This window comes from Dasypus novemcinctus, chromosome 2, assembly GCF_030445035.2.
Source record: "Dasypus novemcinctus isolate mDasNov1 chromosome 2, mDasNov1.1.hap2, whole genome shotgun sequence".
Taxonomy (NCBI): Eukaryota; Metazoa; Chordata; class Mammalia; order Cingulata; family Dasypodidae; genus Dasypus; species Dasypus novemcinctus.
The window spans coordinates 178412003-178429673 of NC_080674.1; the positions used below are offsets into that span (position 1 = coordinate 178412003).

The window sequence follows — 17671 nt, forward strand, 5'->3', positions numbered from 1 at the left end:
ATAGAAAATTGTTATTGATGTTTTGTATCATATTCCATTCATAGGTAAAAAGGCTGCTTCCACTTGCCATTTTTCTAGTGATTTTTTCTACACTGTGTCTGCAAGTCAACACTCCTGGGCTCAATTAAAATATGTATTTAGACACTGGATTTGCAGAGAGATGATCAAACTTGAATACTAATACCTGAGCTATTGTCTACAAATAAGAGGATGGTATGTACTGAGGGATGGCTTTGGAGGCAGTGAGCAATGAACCTAGGACACCTGGGGTGATTACAGCTCCGTCCAGGTCTACAGCAGGATTTTGCCGAGTTTTGCAGCAAAAACAGTGCTGCTCATTAAAATAAAAATTTGATTGGAATCATGTCCACAAGGGCAATCCAAAGCCACCAAGCTCATGCTGCATCTTGCCTTCCCAGGGTTTTCCCCCAACCCCTGATCTGCAAACCTAACACATAACATCATGATAGCAACTCACCTGTGTTGCGTCCTTACTCTGTATGGAGCCTTCTGCTCCCAGCTGGGGTAGAATGGTGAGCACAGGCAGACGCAGTCCCTGCCTCATGGAGCACCATCCGTTCTAAGGATTGGGTGGAAGGTGGAGGGAAGGGGGAAGAGAGGAGCAGTGCTGAGAGGAAAATAAGTCATATAGGCACACAAATAAGTGTAGAATGGCATTGGTGGCAAGTGCTGTGCCTGAGGAAGACATTTGACTTAATCAAGGGAGCCCCGGAAAGTTTCCCTGAGGACGTGCCAATTGGGCAGAACAATGAAGGCTTACTGGCTTGAAAGGAATATTTCAGCAAGGGAAGCAACCTACGGATGGCCCTGTGGCCAGTGACAGCATGGCCAGGTGAGGAACTGAGAGAAGTTCTAAAGGGCTGGAGTTGTGGAGAACAAATTCTGGAATGAGACTGGAGAAGTGATAAGAATCAGTCTGCTCAGGTCAGGCCCAAAGTTTTGACTCGACCTCTTATACCAAGCTTACCACAATAATCAGTACTGATGATATTATCTCCCCAGTGTTATAGGCAAATTCAAGCTCAGAGTGATGAACTAATCTTATCCCTCAGCTAGGAAGTGGCAGGTGTGGGATTTGAACCAGAGCCTGAGCTTATAAACACCATACTGCACTGCCTCTGTAAGATGCATCACTCACATTTTCACCATTTTGACTCACAAAGTCATCATCCAGTGTTAATGTGGTCTCTGTCATCTGTTACTTAAGTATGTCACTGGTAGTGTTTGCATCAAAAGAAAACCAAACTAACTGCTAAACAGGGTACAGAGATGAACTTTTACATACAATGATTCTTTTCACACCAAATCCCAGGTCTCTAAGATGCAGAGAGTTTCAATGTGTTGGTCCCACTGGACAGCACTATGAAATTGTTTCAACTATTTAAGTTATAAGAATAAAAGGGACAGAACAGGGAAGCAGACTTGATCCAATGGATAGGGCATCTGCCTACCACATGGGAGGTTCGCGGTTCAAACCCCAGCCTCCTTGACCCGTGTGCAGCTGGCCCATGCGCTGATGCACACAAGGAGTGCCCTGCCACACAGGGATGTCCTCGCATAGGGGAGCCCCATGCTCAAGGAGTGCATCCTGTAAGGAGAGCCGCCCAGCGCGAAAGTGCAGCCTGCGTAGGAGTGGCGCCGCACACGTGGAGAGCTGACACAGCAAGATGACACAACAAAAAGAGACAAAGATTCCTAGTGCCGTTGATAAGGATAGAAGCAGTCACAGAAGAACATGCAGTGAATGGACACCGAGAGCAGACCACTGTGTGTGTGGGGGGGAGGGGGAGGGTGGGGAAGGGGAGAGAAATTTTTTTTAAAAATTTTTTTAAAAAAAAATTTAAAAAAAGGGATAGAACAGAATGAGAAGAGAGAGGAAGGGAAAGGAAAGGAAGGGAAGAGGAGAAAAACATCACAACCTTATACCACTTCAGCCGATTTCTCTCTCTCTCTTTTTAAACTTTTTCTTTGAAACTACACACTTGATAGATTAGCCAAGCACCAAAGAAAATACTCTTTTTATGTGCAAAAGCTTGGTAATTGCTGCAGAAAGATACTTAGTGGCTCATAATATTCATATAATCAGATTATAGTTTGAGTCCTACCTAGCAGAGGATGTTGGAGTAATCCAATTTGGGCCTGTTTACCTTGTCTGTGTGTGCACTTTTCCCCCCAATCATTTTATCCTTTCTGTTGGCCTTGGCAGGGGGTACCTACAAAGGTGCTCCAGCATCTTAGAGAAAAGCCAAGTACCAGGTAGAAAGGAAAAGAAAAGGAGTAGATTTCAGCATTAGAAGGAGTGGTTTGTTTTTGTTTTTGCTTGTTTGGTTGCTTGTTTTCTTGCTAACAGTTGGAAGAACCCTGCAATTCTCAACCTAGGCTACTAACATTTTCTTGGGCAGTTAACATCTCAATTCATAGGCAACAGTCTCATGACCAATCTGCTCTGAGCTTTGAACATATGGCTCTGTCTGATGGCTTCGCTGATTTCACCAGGGAGAGTTTTATAAGATCTCTATTTGAGGGGGCAGCTACTACACAGACGAGTGATACACTCCTGGAATAAATTATTGCTTGCCAAGTGTGAGAATTGATTCATTCTAAACCCAGAGCCAAAAATTCATGTAATGTTGAAATGTGTTTGATGAGCTGGGTCCAACTCCCCTTCATGGACCCTCTAACCCAGTGCCATTTGTACTTGGCTTTTTTTTTTTTTTTTAAGATTTATTTTTTATTTATTTCTCTCCCCTTCCCCCACCCCCAGTTGTCTGCTCTCTGTGTCCATTCACTGTGTGTTCTTCTGTGACCGCTTCCATCCTTAGCAGCAGCACTAGGAATCTGTGTTTCTTTTTGTTGCGTCATCTGGTTGTGTCGGCTCTCCTTACGGGGTGCACTCCTTGCGCGTGGGGCTTCCCTATGCAGGGGACACCCCTGCGTGGCATGGCACTCCTTGCACGCATCAGCACTGCACATGGACCAGCTCCACACAGGTCAAGGAGGCCCCCGGGGTTTGAACCGCGGACCTCCCATGTGGTAGGTGGATGCCCTATCCATTGGGCCAAGTCCGCTTCCCTGTACTTTGCTTTTAATTGTGGACTCTGTATTTGAACTCCTTAGTTTGAAATTAATTTTCTAATGATAAATCTATAAATATGGGTGTCTACCATACATTCTCTGGGACTGAGAGTTAAGAATTATCTTACCTTGGAAATTTTGACCTGTCTTCCCCTTTTTTGTGTGTGAAGGCTTCCTTTCTTCCTGAAATGAAAAAAAGCAGCATTTCAGCCATCTAGCTTAGTCTGCAAAAGGAATCCAATCACATTCTACCCATGTTATTTTGCATGAATAATGAGGTTGGTCTTGATAAATCCATGCTTCCTGGAATATAGGAAAGGTCTTCAGTACCTCCGATCTTTTCTAAGATGAAAACCACTTGAACAAATAATTGATCAAAAAATAACCTAGGCATTACTGGATTCTAATTGGAAGAGGTGGCATAGAGTACAGGGAATAGTCACTCAGTAGTTTTGGAAACTACCTAAAGGTACATCAATTATGTAGGTTTTTTTCCTGACCAATGTCCCACTGTCAAGGCATCTCACTTATGACTTGATTAACTTTTGTTTAGGCGGCGTGGTTCTCTACTTGTTTTGGAAGCTTATCCCGCTGGACATTTTTCTGGGTTTCCTGGGGAAAGGGTAGAGGCCAAGTTCTTTCACTTTGTGGTAGGACTTTGAAGTCAGATGTTTTCAATTACCTACCGGGCCTGGCATTTTATCTGAATAAAACACCAAGAATCAGATCCATGTCTGAAGTTCTGAACACATAAAAGTGTCCTATTAATAATTTGTTTCATATAGATTGCCACCATGCCAGGTTTAAGCACATATAGTAGCCAGGCTTGCATGTTAAATAGAATCAGTGTCATATTAGCTATAAGGATAAATCAAACTCTTCCTTGTTTTCTGTATGTTTAACCTCTTTGAAGCTACTGTCAGGTCTTTTATTTTGGAAGTATATTTTACAGAGAAGAAGACTTTCTAAATATGATTTAATTCTTTTCTCCCCTCCAGAGAAATAGGATTTAAAACTTTGTGCTTGTACCCTCCAGAAATGGCTCCACCAAACGCAGTGAAAATATCACAGCAGTGAAAAAAGATGCTGTATTGTTTCAGAGTCAAGATCTGTCCCTTGTGATAAAGAGATTTAAATCCTCAGTATTCACCGGGTAGGAGCCAATCTGAGCCATGGAATATACTGAAATGATAGAATGCTTTCAAGTTTAGCATTTTGTATGTATGCTCTATGGTAGGAAATTCTGTTGGAGAAATATGGTTAGACTATTTTGACAATTTTTAACCTGCTTAAATTGGATTTCTTAAAGTGCACAAATTGATGTTCTGCCTACTTGGAGAATGTTTTAAAGATACGAAGACTTCAAAGAAAAACACTGAGAGTAAATCAGATGCAAACATCCCTGTATCCATCCTAGCAAAATTAGTTTAGGATTTCCTAGGGCAATGCTAAATTAGAATGATGTTCAGGCATCAGGGCAAGAACCACTGGTAATCATCTTTTTTGTTAGGGGGTGAAGTGGGGGTTGACTGAGAAAAGGAAAGATATTTTCACATGTTGTGGGAATTGTTAAAGGACATCAACTTCATAGACATTTTCCAAGGATGCAGTTGAAGATCCTTAGAGTCTGCCGCAGTCAAGGAGAACTGTGTCCGTTTCTGGTCCACTGGAATTTGAGGTGCCTGGTGGCCTTTCATCCCCTTGCTAGTCTTTCCTGCCTTCCCATTTGGTCATCAAATATCTTTCTCTTTCTTACTGCCGGGTAAATTAGGTCTCGGAAACAGCAACATGTATTAGACATGATATCGGCTCCAGAAGCTGAGAGCATTTTTTTTTTTAATGAAGCCAGAGAGATGGAGTGATCTGCTTGATAATAAAGCTTAGCTTTAATGCCAGCTCCATGCTGTTACAGCATATTACTAAACAGCAAGAAATGTGGCACAGATGTTGTGGCGGCCATATTTTACACCATCCAAAAGGTCATGTCGCTTGTTATTACATTCAGAATCAATATTAAGTGAGCGTTCCAAATTTCAGCTGTCAGTAGAATTTATTGCTGCAAACCAAAGCTGAAGGGTTCTCGACTGTGATTCAAGCAAGCTAACAAATTAACTAATATAAGGGCATGCCTAGGAGAAGCAGGTGACCCACATGCCAACAGCAAAAACTGGGTTCTTCTTTCACTGCAAGAAAGGACTACCCAAGTTGCCAATATGGAACAATTGCCATCTCAATATTAAAAAAGAAAAAAAATAGAATAAAATATTCTCAGGTGGAAGAACCTGAAGGCAGCTTCTTCAGATAAATTGTGATATAGGCTTTTCTCTCTGACAGTGCTCAGAATCATAGTTAGCAATTTTGGGGATAACTTCACTTGCATTGACAAATTTTCCCCAAGGGCTGGTCATCTAACCTTACTCTGTAGTCTTCTATTTCATTAAGGGACTGAAGTCTGTTCACCTAGATATGGATACACTAAGCCATGCATTAACTGAGCTACATTCTCTTTCTCAATATTATCATCCCCATAGCTACATTAGGGAGAGTCCTTCTTACCTATAGTCAGCTCTAGGAAGTATACAAAAACATTTAATAGACAGACACCCATTTGATTAATACTGGGACACCCCCATTTGTCAAATATGATTTATTAAGGGGCGTTGGGAAATATCCTAGTTAATGAGAAGAAATTGTAGGTAACACCCAAACATGAGGTCAAGAGGGACATACACATTCTCACAAATATCATATCAATAGACTCTGCCCAGAATGATTGAGAGAAAGTAATGGCAAGAGTTAATGGGCATAGTTCGTCAACAAGCCTATGTGTCTATATATGTGATTTTCATTGAAATTACTGTGAACCCTATTCATACAAGTGTCTAGATCCTTAATAGATTCTCTCCAGTGCATCTGTTGAGGGGGTGGATGTTGCCCAATTAGCAAGTGGTCAAGAAGATATGTTGGGGGAACCCAATGGATAGGACATCCGTCTACCACATGGGAGGTCCGTGGTTCAAACCCAGGCCTCCTTGACCCATGTGGAGCTGGCCCATACACAGTGCTGATGCATGCAAGGAGTGCCCTGCCATGCAGGGGTGTCCCCTGCATAAGGGAGCCCCATGCACAAGGAGTGCACCCCATAAGGAGAGCCACCCAGGGAGAAAGAAAGTGCAGCCTGCCCAAGAATGGCGCTGCACACACGGAAAGCTGACAGAGCAAGATAACACAACAAAAAGGAACACAGATTCCCAGTGCCGCTGATAAGGATAGAGGCGGTCACAGAAGAACACATAGCAAATGGACAGAGAGAGCAGACAATGGGGGTGGGGCGGGGGATAAATAAATAAATAAATAAATCTTTTTAAAAAAAGAAGATATGTTGGGACTTTGCAGAGTATGAGGTCTCAAAAGGCCAACTCAGGGAAAAACAAAGAAGGAGAAATCCAGTTGTGTGGCCCCATGGGTGATTGGAAAATCTCATGAGAGTTTGGACATATTAGTAAGTACCCAAACTGCTGCTAACTTAGAAGTGGATTGGACAAAAGACTTTAGATGCTTTTTTGACAAAAGCAGTACTCACTTTGGGATATTTTCTTTTATCCTGCCTTCCATTCCAAATGCAGGTTATGATTTTTAATTTGACTTTACTGAAAGTGTTCAAGGATAAATCTGCAATTCTAGTAAATAAGTACTTCAGTCAAGGACTACTCATTATTCAAAATTCAATAAACATTTTTGAGTACCTACTTTGGGCACATTCTATGCTCAGTGCTCTGGGATAAAAAGACGTGTAAGACATAGTCCCTTGTCTTAGGGACTGGGAGAGAAACAGGTATATCCAAGTGAATATAATGCAGTGTAGCAGTATGTAGTTTAAAATACCATCACCTTTTCACTCAAAAGATTTGTTTCTGGAGTTTATCCAAAGAAATAAGTTATGTTTACCTGGATATTAATTCCATCATGGTGACTGGCAGCTAAGTAGATGTTCAATGACTATTTCTTGAATAAATAAATATTACTGAGCATTATTTATAAGAGCAGATATTGGAAAGTTCTAAATGTGTAACCAAGATAATTTTAAATATGAAATGGCATCTACAAAGTAAAACATGTCAGAGGAATTTAAAATTATGGGAAGAATATTTAATGGCATAAAAAAATGTCTAAATATGTTGTTGAATGAAAGTGGCTTACAAAGTAGTATATGTAATATGATTTTGATTTTGTGGAAAGAAAAAATAAATGCATACATACCCAGAAAAGAAATATTATCATCCTATATGACCAAACACAGTGATTGATGTTTTAACTAAGAGTCAAGCAAGAACTCATAAAAATGAACCCATGCATATTCAAATATTTTGTTTCAACTTAAAACATAGAAAAGCACATTTTCTTCACTGATCTTCATTGATCTGTGTCCTCTTACTGCAATTCTGGTTTGTTTTTTTTAATTGCATAAACCACTCCCATTATGCATTGTTTATGATTTCCTAATTCAGTTCTTTAAAATAGATGAAGAAATTAAAATACTTGCAAAGAAGTCTGAGTCCTGAATCCTTCTAGATGTTTACTTTTTCCCCATCAGTTTTTCCAGTTATATCCTTACCTAATTTGACAGCCTTATTTTTAGCAACTTGCAAGTCTTAAGTTTTTTTCAAAGCTTTGAACTTCAGAAAACTTTTGGTTTTTACACTATTTTATTGATTCAAACTATAGTTAATGGAATTGTGAGATTAGATTAAAATACAACTAGCATAAATAGCTAGACAGGAGCCGACAACGTGCATACTATGAGTAGGCTTTGTGGGTTTTATAGATGGGACAGAGAGCATAAGCTCATCCTACAAGTAAGTCAGATGAAAGTCGATTAAGAGAGTTTCATGTGTGTACATTAGCAGGGAGCTAAGAAAGTGTTTGAAAGAACAGATATCGCAATGTTTCTTTTTTTGTCTTTATTTGTTTTTTTAATGTTATATTAAAAAAATATGAGGTCCCCATATACCCCCACCCCCTCCTCCCATTCCTTCCCCCATAACAATACCCTCCTCCATCATCATGAGACATTCATTGCATTTGGTGAATACATCTCTGAGCACCGCTGTACCTCATGGTCAATGGTCCACATCATAGCCCACACTCTCCCACAGTCCACCCAGTGGGCCATGGGAGGACATACAATGTCTGGTAACTGTCCCTGCAGCACCACCCAGGACAACTCCAACCCCCAAAAATGCCCCCACATCACATCTCTTCCTCCCACTCCCTACCTCCAGCAGCCCGAATGGCCGCTTTCCCCCACATCACAACTCTTACTCCCACTCCCTACCCCCAGCAGCCATCATGGCCACTTTCTCCATACCAATGCCACATTTTCTTCAATTACTAATCACAATAGTTCATGAATAGAATATCAGTAAGTCCACTCTAATCCATACTCTATTCCTCCATCCTGTGGACCTTAGAATAGTTGTGTCCACTCCACATCTATATCAAGAGGGGGCTTAGATTCCACATGGATGCTGGATGCAATTCTCCTGCTTTCAGTTGTAGGTACTCTTGGCTCTCTGATGTGGTGGTTGACCTTCTTCAACTCCATGTTAGCTGAGTGGGGTAAGTCCAATAAACCAGAGTGTAGAAGTTGCAAGTCTGTTGAGGCTCAGGGCCTGGCTATCACATGGTCAGTCCAGAGATTCAGGTCCCCTGGGTATATATTAAACCCCAGCACCCACTACAGTTTCAGTAAAAGTAACAGGAGAGGCTTGTGGACAAAGATCACATCTGAGTCCAGCTCCATCACACAGAAACACAAACTCCAAAGTAGGGCCAACTGAGATGACACTGAATTCCATCTGCCATGACCATAGAACCTGTGGGTCTCTGTAGCCCTCAGAAGAACCAATACCTGGGGTTGTATCTACTTTATCTGTCTCTGGGACTCTGCTGAGGTGTGCATAAGGGCAACCCCTCTGATAACCTCCCAGCTCTTTTTGGAGACTCATAGCCATATAAACTCATTTGTCCTTTCCATTTCCCCTTTTTATTCAGGTCAAAAAGCATTTTTAACTCCTGGTATTATATGTAGACTGAGATATTCTGCTGGCCTGAGTTGACCCTTTTATTCAAGGTCATTTTCTAGTTACATCACCAACTGGTACTTGGTAGTAATCCCTCGGTGCCAGGGAAGCTCATCCCTGGCAGTCATGTCCCACGCTGAGGGGAAGGCAACACATTTACATGCTGAGTTTGGCTTCAAGATTGGCCACATTTGAGCAACATAGAGGCTCTCAGGAGGTAACTCTTAGGCACCCTGCAGCTCTAGGCCTCGTTCTTATTTCAGGTGTACAGGCTTATAAGCATAGTCATTAGTATCAAGGGCTCATTGTTTGACCTTCCTTCTTTTTTGGTCTTTGCTATTGCACTTGGAGGATTGTTGCTGTTCCTTTAGGGACTGTGATAGAGCTCCCCTGTCTAGGAACTCAGCACTCCCTCAGTTGTTGTTTTTAATTGTAACCACTATGAAAATATCCAAACATTTTTATGTACTCTGGATATATGCCCTGGAGTACTCCCTGCCAACCATGTGTCCCCTGTCAATAACATCCCACACCAGTATTCCTCCCCTGCCATTGTCGAACTTCTCTGCAGATATCACAATGTTATTAGTGCTTATCTCTGGAAGGAGAAACTAGTGTGGATTTGTATTCTCTTTTTGTCTTTTTCTGTATTTCCAAAGGCATTACAATGAATAAGTATGCTTTTAGAAGCAGAAAAGGGATTCACTTAATTAATTAATTAATTAATTAATAACTAAAAATTAAAATGCAGTATGCCTAGCACTCTGCTATATGGCATAGTCTGTGTTTGAGAGGTGGTTACTAACAAACCTCTTAGCAGTATTGCCTTTGCACTTGAACTCCCTGGCTTCAAAGCTTTGCCACTTTTCTCACCTGGCTTTGGGCAAGTTTACTTTAAACCCTCTACAGTGTTACAGTTTATGTAAGTGCAAAATTGAACTAGTAGTAATAGAATCCAATAGAATCACAAGCCAGAGGTGTGACAATTCAAGTATATTGAGATCTTTGAAGAGTGCATTCTTCAGAGTAACTGCTTAGTATATGTTAACTAGGTCATGTTGACTCATATTTTTCTTATATCACCAAGGAGCTTAATTTCTAGATGGCTAGCCAAAGCTTAATGAACTCTATGTATCATTTGCTGAAAAATACAAGTAAATAAACGATTAAGTGAGAGCATGTGTGATTTAGGATGGGGATCGGCAAACTACAATTTTCTTGGAACACAGCCTTGCCCATTCGGGTATGGATGGTATCTGGCTGCTTCTGAGCTACAGCAGTAATGCTGAGTAGTTGTTACAGACACTGCATGGCCTGCAAAGGCTAAAATTTTCACTATTTTGCCATTCACAGAAAATGTTTATGGAGGTAGATATCCTTGTAGACTGTGGTAAAAAGAGAAGGTTCTGTGAGCTAGAAAGAGGATTTCAAGAAGTAGACAGAAAGAAAGGATGCTCAGATGTAAGCAAAGAATCTGTTGTAACCAACAAGAAGTGCTGACTTATGTGGAGGAGTAACGGGAACAAAATTTTGGCTGAGCCCCTTGGGGACCAAGTGAAGATCTTTGTTGACAGCTGCAAAGGCATTTAGATCTAGTCTGTTGGGCGATAGGGAGACATTACAGGCTGTTGAGTAGGACAAACACACTGGATTGTGTCTTAAAGGAGATTAACTGGCAGTAGTGTGTACAGGGAGTGAATAAAGTAAAACCGTAACACGAGAGTAAATGGGTACCTGTTAGAGTATATGGCTGTGAGGAAATGGTGTCTCAGCAAGAGAGGTGGTGGGAAGGAATAGAAAATTAAGTTTCATGGAGTCCTTTAATCCTTATAAGAATTATTAACCACACTCTCACAAAGAAAACACTGTGGGTTTCTTCCCTGGGAATACACACAGTAGTATATAGTCGATGGCAGAGTTTATCAACATTAGCATAATGGCACAGTCTTTTCTACAAAAGGAATTAAAATAAAAATTCCAAAATGGGATACTTAATCCTGGATAAAAATCTAAAATGGGCTCACACTGTCATTCTTTAAAGACCATGTATATATGCAGGCTTCACGAGCCTTAATTTGAACCAACGCTGAAACCAGTCTTATTCCATCAACATGCCCTCTGCGATGGCAAATCTGGGTGCTTACCTTGCCAGTTATCAATGTCTGATCTAGCTTGTACTCAATTTAGCCCTTGGCTAATGGTGTAAGCAGAGTTAACGCATATTAGGCTGTCACCCAGTGCTTAAGGTTTCTTTAGAGTCCTTTATTGTGGCACAGAACATCATAGTGGTAATGAGGTGGAAGGAAGAAAGTTTCCATCCTAATGTAAAGTGAAAAGGAAAGCATCTGGCATGCAACCTTTAAAATACCAAGTAGACCAGCAGTGGTAGGTGGCAGCATTGCCTGCTGGCTTGACAAGTTTTTGAATGGCATCTTCAAGGTCCTCTGCTAATTTTTAAAGTATCCTTTGATGAACAGTCTTTAGCAACTTGGTACCCAGAAACAACCTAACAACAGACAATACTAGAGAAAATTGTCTACCAACCAAAAATCTCTCCAGGATTCAAAGGTTTAGTGAGGATTCCATGGGCCTCAGTAGCCTAGCCCATACATTATGAGATCCCAAAATGCACTTTCAAGGTGTCTAAAATTTCACACGATTGGGAGGGGGGTGGCAATTACACTGCAGACTCTTTTGGTAAATGAAAACATATTACTTCCTGTTATCCTATACTCAGTGGTACTATTAGGACCCACTCTTCTTTTACAATCTTGGCACTTGTGGTCTTAGACTAGCAAGTACTGGGGAACAAACTTTTTGACTGATTGAACTGTAGGAGATGTATTGGTTAATGGCCCACCCCGTGATGTTGGAGTCAGCTGACCAGGTAACATACTAAACTAAATGTGATTCAGAGAAAAAGGTTTTCTGAAATGCTTTCTAAGGCCTGGCATCACAGTTATCTCCTAAGGGTGCTGCTCACACCTTTGGTTCTGTCCCAAACATGAATCTATAGAAGGCCACATCTAACTATAATTGGGCACAGGGAGGGGAGTAAGAAATAAGAGGAGCTTATCTAGAAACACAGCCACCTTCAGACTTTGCTAGAGAAGGTTTTGAGCCTTCTTTCAATGTTCCAAAGAGGCCACAGCCAAACTCCTGGGAGCCTCATAACAAATCTCAAATAATACAAGTTTATAGATAGAAGGGAGAATTTCCCAAAGCATGGGAAAGTACCACTGTTAACAATCCCGGTGAGCTTGGGTGGTACATATACCTAATGTTAAGTAACACTGACTCGTATAGCAAAGGAGTTACTCCTTATTTTTATTCTCTTTCAAGCCTTCTTATTATGTCAAGGAGAAAGCCTCTTTATATTACTGCTATACGTTTAAGGACTTTATAATAGTTCTAATTAGCCCCACAAGGAAAAAGTCAGCCATAGCAATTTTGCAAGAATTCATAAACACTTTTGTTTCTACATAATTTGTTTTTCAGATTTCATATTAGAGCCAATCCTCATTATTTGAAGATTCTGAATTTGGAAAATTGTTTACTCACTAAAATTTGTGTGTAACCCCAAATCAATACTCACAGAGCTTTCATGGTCATTCACAGACATGTGCGGGGAGGCAAACTTTTGCGTCACACAATGTACATATTCTTAGGTGAGACGCTCTGCCTTCTTGTTTCAGTTCACATACTGGAAACAAGTGTCCTTTTCATGGAGCACTTAGTTACATATTTTTCACATTTTTGTGCTTTTGTGTGTGTGATTTTGCCATTCAAAACGGCCCCAAAGGGTAGTGCTGAAGTGTTGTCTAGTGTTCCTAAGCACAAGAAGTCCATGATGTGACTAACGTGGAAAATACACGTGCTAAATAAGCTTCATTTGGGCATGAGTTGCAGTATTGGCCATGAGTTCAATGTTAACGAATCAACAATATATATTAAAGAAGGTATCTTTAACAGAAACACACCTAAAACAAGGTAATGTATAGATCACTTGATGAAAATATAGTGCTCAGTGGCTCGCAGGAACCTAACCCTGTATTTCCCCTAGGAGTAATGGTTTCAGTATTTGCTAATTCAGTGTCTATGGCAACTTCATAGAATATGACTACTGTGGATAATGAAAATCAACCATACTTGTTCATTCTGTTAACTTCTGTTTATGGCACAGATAGCATTGTGGAATTTCTTTGTGTTATAAAGTAGTGATTCTAAGTCCCCTTTCAAATACATGTATTTAAGTAAAATTACTGAGTTAATTTAAGGAAAAAATAATAAGTAAATGTAAATAGAAATTCCATGGGAGTAAGGTCAAAGAAGCAAGTGAAAGAATTAGGCAAATAGTAAGTTGAAGGAACCTTGCAACTGAAGAAAGCATGCATCCACCACTTCTGTTGTGCCTCTTTCGAATCTAGTTCTATAGGTGAGGAAGTTTTACAGAGATGCTGTGAATTAGGTTGAGGACAATGCAAAGAATAAATGAGCAGGTGCTGTATGACCATTCTAAGACCATACTATAGCCCTTGAAGACCTGCAACAGAATTCATGAAAGTGGAAGAAGATTGAGAATTTTCTATGTCTATTCTAAGTTTTCTTATAATTGGCAGCAGGCTTCTGAATTTCTGTTAATAATATAGCTCATGAGACTCTAAACACAATTTGGCCAATGGCCCAAGCTAGCTGGGCCTCCATTGTCTGAAAAGACCAGCCCACGGGCAGTCCTGAGAAGGAAAGGTGCTCCCACCACCCCTCAGGAAGTCTCTGAGACCATCTCCAAGTTCAGCTCTTCACATCACACCGTGCTTCAACCTGCCTTATCGTAAATGCCAGAGAAGGGAGGTTTTTGGCACTTAGAGCAAAAGATGTAGAAACAAAAAAGTACAAGGGAGCAGTCAAACTGAAATGAGAGCAATTAAAGAGACAAAAAGTCCCCTTAGCTGCCTTTCGGGTACTTTTTTGATCTTTCCACCAAGGAATTAGTAGCTTTTAATTTTCCCCCACCTCAGCTTAAAATACAGCTGGCGGAAAAGAAATGAACATTATGGGAAGCTGCTTTGGATTAAAAAGCAAATGTAGGTGAGTCAGCCAAGCCACTGTCAGGCTCCGTGAAAACAGGGTCTACAGCTCAGCAGCCTGGTTGATACTGGACCGAAAAGAGCTCCCAGTCTAGAAGTAGCTGCTTGTGTTCCTCTTATTTCTATTCATCAGAGTCCTGCCCTTTCCGTGACTTGACATTTTCTGTGATCATCTAACCAACTTGTTGCTCCTGCCACTTAAAACACATAGGGCTTCCTAATTTTCAAAGCACAACCAAGGACAATGCTTTGGAAATTGGGTGAAAGCTCAGGTTCTGCTTGCAGCATAGAAGACAATACATTGACCAGCTCCAACTAAGAACAGGACCTTTTTCTTTCCTTTTCTTTCTGTTTTTATTTGTTTCTGCCTCATCCCCCAGGATGGTTTTGTTTATCAGCACAAAGCGAGTTCTGTACACTCAGCAAGTCCAAGGAGAAGGGGTCAGGAAGATGATGAGGGCCAGGCCTGGGGCGGCTGCAGGGCGCAAGAGAGAGGTGTCTGCGGATGACCAGCGGGCACTGCAGGGCAGACCCACGTGGCACCAGCAGCAGATTTCACCAGTGGGAGTGGCGCGAGAGTACAACGTTTCAGAAAGAAGGGTTTCTGAACCCCGGTTTAACAAGCCCTCCACAGCTCTAGTTCCAATCCCCAGGAAACTCATTAAAGCAGTTACATACCACAGCAGTGTGCACTTAAGACCGAGAGGAAGTGCAACCATGCTTCCTTCAGCTCTACTGATGCAAAAGCAGCTCCTTCGTTCATCAGCCCCGTCATTACTCTCCACCAACTTTATGGAGATGCTTCGGGCTTTCCTGTAATTAGCTCAGGACTAAAACTGTGGTTTCGAATGTTACAAAAATGTTCAACCAGTATAGGAAAGATTCTTTGCCAACCAACAAATCTCTTGGTCCTTCTGTGGAGAAATCACACAGATTTAGGAAGGCCCTGCTCCAGCTTAGGGGTGCTCTGTGCCCCAAGCACTATACCTAGCCTGTAAGGAGTGCTCAGTCAATGTATGTGATTGAATTAGCAGGCGAGGGAAGGATTCTGGGAGTTACTGAGTAAATTATCAGGTCAAAGTGAACTGGTCCATGTATTGATAACTTTGTGGTGGGGTTTTAAAACCAAATTCCTGACTAATTCAATCAAGAACAGCGGGACAAGAACACAGCAGTGCTGTCACTACAACAGTGATTTACAAGCAAGGGACTAGAGTCGCTGTTTATTCAAATTCTGACTCTTACCGCTTATAAACTTTTACACTTTGACCAGGCTACTTAATCCCTGAAGCTTCAATTTCATCTTCTGTAAAAATGGGAAAAATGACGACCCAAAATGTTTTGTTTTGGTAAGGGGATACATGGCGTGTTCAAATGCGATTCACACAGAGCCTACCACCTACAAAACATTTGGTACAAAGTCAATTCTTTCCCCCCTCCTTTTCCTTCTTTCTTTCTCTTCCTCTCTTCCTCCTCCTCTTCCTCCTCTTCCTCTTCGTCTTCTCTCTTGGTAGCAGATGATGTTAGTGTTAGTGACCCAGGTGAGTGCAAATTGTTACGGCATTTGAAGAAAGAATAGTGAATGGTACAGAAATCCTCCATCTTTCCATTTTAGGGGGAGTCACTTGCTAAAGTCATGTGAACGGTCATGGGGACCACACAGATAGTTATAGGACAGAGGATAATAGAGCTCCTGTCGTGGGGCAGTTTACACTCCTGATGGTCTCGGCTTACCCGCTGTCAACTTTCTCCAGCATGAAGAGTTATGTGACTTTTGGATGCCAGAGAAATGTAACACTGTGTTTCCCTTTCAGCCAGCCAGTGACTGTGAGATTTCACACATTTGCATTTGTCATTGTAATTCTTTTGTTCCAAAAGCCGGGTGAAAGGAAGGTTAGAAGGGATGTCATACACTGAAAGGAAACATCAAAATGTATCTCCTCAGAATATCACACAAAATTGAGAGTTTGTGTTATTTGGGTTTTAATTCAAGGTAGAAAATCTAAAATACCAGCGACAAATGATTTGTGACTCCTCAATTTATTCAACTCCAAACTATTTCAATAAATCTGAGGATTCATCTATATCCTGTTAAATTAAGGTTTTTCCATTTTGAAGGAAATGGTGCCAAATTGATAAAGTCTTTTGAATTATTCTCTCTAAATATACTTAATCTTCATTAATGCAGCCCTGCATGGTATTTTGAGCCAATCTGAACTAACAGGAAAATTTTTCACATATCTAATTCTTAAAATAGACAGATTTTTTTTTTCTACCCTACAGTCTGCCAAGGCCTGTATATACAGAGTTTTTAGGTACATATAGAATTTTCCTCTCCTGGTCTCCTATCCTATGTTTTATCCTTACTCCCATTTCTGAACATCATAAGATGGGATTTAATGTATGTAGTCACTGAATTTTCTTTTTTCCCCTGTTTTTCCCTCAGTGCCACGGGAAGATAAATCAACCACCTATTAATATGCACTTGGTTCCGTGAAGTCTTTTTATGGGAGTTTTTCTTTCCTTTTTTGTTCCTTGCTGATGTGGCTAATGCAACGATATGCATTTCAATTCCGAGGCTCCCTGGATTCAGACCTAGAGAGCAGCTAACACACAATTGATTTCCGTCTCTGCAGGAAAAGGGGAAGCAGTAGAGAAGTCAGATGGATTGATTGCTGAGATACAGGCCCTGTGGGATGCTTCGATATCTTCCCCACCTTAAATGTATGCACAATCCCCTCATCAATAGTAAAATCACCAGGATAGTGGTGTCTGCAGAGAGTCCAGACAGAAGTTTAAGCAGGCGGGTATGCTAGTCCATGCTCACCCTCTTCAGGTCTGCTCTGCCTAATAGAAAAGGGCCAAATTTACAAATCCAGGCTTTGGAAATAGACAAATCAGACATTGAAACATTGAATGAGAGTAGTGCAGAAGTATCTTAAGGGAACATTAGTTAGGAGGTTGCAAACTTAAATGCCTACAAGGACCAGGAAAGCTGAGGTAAGACAGTCATTGCTAAATTGCTCTTACGCTTACCCGAGCATAATACCTGCTTACTTGCTTTGTCTTAGTGAGTATGGTATGGGTTAGGAGAAAAAAATGGCCAGACAAAGCATATGCACCCAAAATGCATGCATCGTCTTTGTCCTACACACTGCCATTTGGTGACCCCCAAATTAGCTCCACCCGTCATTTATATAAGGAAACTCAGAACGTGAGAAATGAAAACCCTTACCGAATGTGTCACACGGAATTTTCCAAACTTAAGAAAACTCTTTAAGCACTTGATGCCATTATCAAATGGTGTAGTTAAATTTCAACTACTAGTATTAGAAAACAGCCTTTAATGCCTTGGGTACCAAGCGTCCCCAGAAGGTTTTTGCTTACTGTATTAGAAAGGATCCT

General features: G+C 41.0%; 1 protein-coding gene across 2 annotated transcripts in view; it reads left to right on the forward strand.

Annotated features, from left to right (window-relative positions):
• TENM2 (teneurin transmembrane protein 2) overlaps positions 1 to 17671 on the forward strand; it is a 1208790-nt gene that overhangs the window by 740349 nt on the left and 450770 nt on the right. The gene's annotated exons all lie outside the window — the stretch shown is intronic.